Source organism: Lathyrus oleraceus, chromosome 7 (assembly GCF_024323335.1).
Source record: "Lathyrus oleraceus cultivar Zhongwan6 chromosome 7, CAAS_Psat_ZW6_1.0, whole genome shotgun sequence".
Taxonomy (NCBI): domain Eukaryota; kingdom Viridiplantae; phylum Streptophyta; class Magnoliopsida; order Fabales; family Fabaceae; genus Lathyrus; species Lathyrus oleraceus.
In genome coordinates, this window is record NC_066585.1 from 519684092 (window position 1) to 519685040 (window position 949).

At 42.7% G+C, this 949-nt stretch overlaps 1 non-coding gene across 1 annotated transcript; it reads right to left on the reverse strand.

The window, feature by feature from the left end:
• Positions 1-621: 621 nt before the first annotated feature.
• On the reverse strand, positions 622-728 carry LOC127108808 (small nucleolar RNA R71). The gene has a single exon (XR_007796319.1). It is a non-coding gene; the product is annotated as a small nucleolar RNA R71 (small nucleolar RNA).
• Positions 729-949: the final 221 nt, after the last annotated feature.

Genomic DNA, 949 nt, shown 5'->3' on the forward strand with positions numbered 1-949 from the left:
TTTTATATTACTTTGACGTTATTCGTGCACTTACGAATCACATCGATCAAGTTTTTGGCGCCGTTGCCGGGGACCAACTTCGTCAAATTTCGTACCCTGTTGGTACACCGTATAGACTAAGGCATTATTAGACGGTAAATGCGAAGAACCCGTAGTACCGGAAATTTAGTAGATCCTTTAGTGGAACCCAAACGTTATACTCGTACACGTATCTTACTCATCCGAATTAAGAAAGCTATGGCCGAGAATCGCGATAGGAGACCTCTTAAGGAATTCGCCCAACCCTCTGATGAGGAACCTAGTTCGAGTATAGTAAACCCCCTTATACCTGCTAACAATTTCGAACTAAAACCGTCTTTGTTGCAATTAGTGCAACAGAACCAATACGCGGGTCTCGCTACTGAGAACCCGAATCAACATTTAAAAGTTTTTATCCAACTAGCCGACACCTTTAAATCTAATGGCGCTTTACCTGATGCGATCCGTTTAAGATTATTTCCTTTCTCCCTCAGGGATAGAGCATGTTCATGGCTAGATTCACTTCCAGCTAATTCAATAACTACCTGGGAAGACCTTAGGAGAGTATTCCTTGCTAGATATTTCCCCCCTAGTAAGACTGTTGTTCTTCGGAACCAAATAACTAGATTTGCTCAAAACCAAGGAGAATCACTTTTCGAAGCTTGGGAGAGATATAAAGAGTTATTAAGAGTCTGCCCACACCATGGCCTAGAACAATGGCTGATCGTTCATACCTTCTACAATGGACTCCATTATAATACCAAGATGAGCATCGACGCTGCCGCAGGTGGCATGCCGATGAACAAACCTTATCCAGAAGCTTGTGACCTAATTGAGGATATGGCCCAAAACCATTATCAATGGGGAACTGAACGATCATCAATAGAGAAAAAGGAGACCCAAGGTGGAATACATGAGGTAAGCTCTCTAG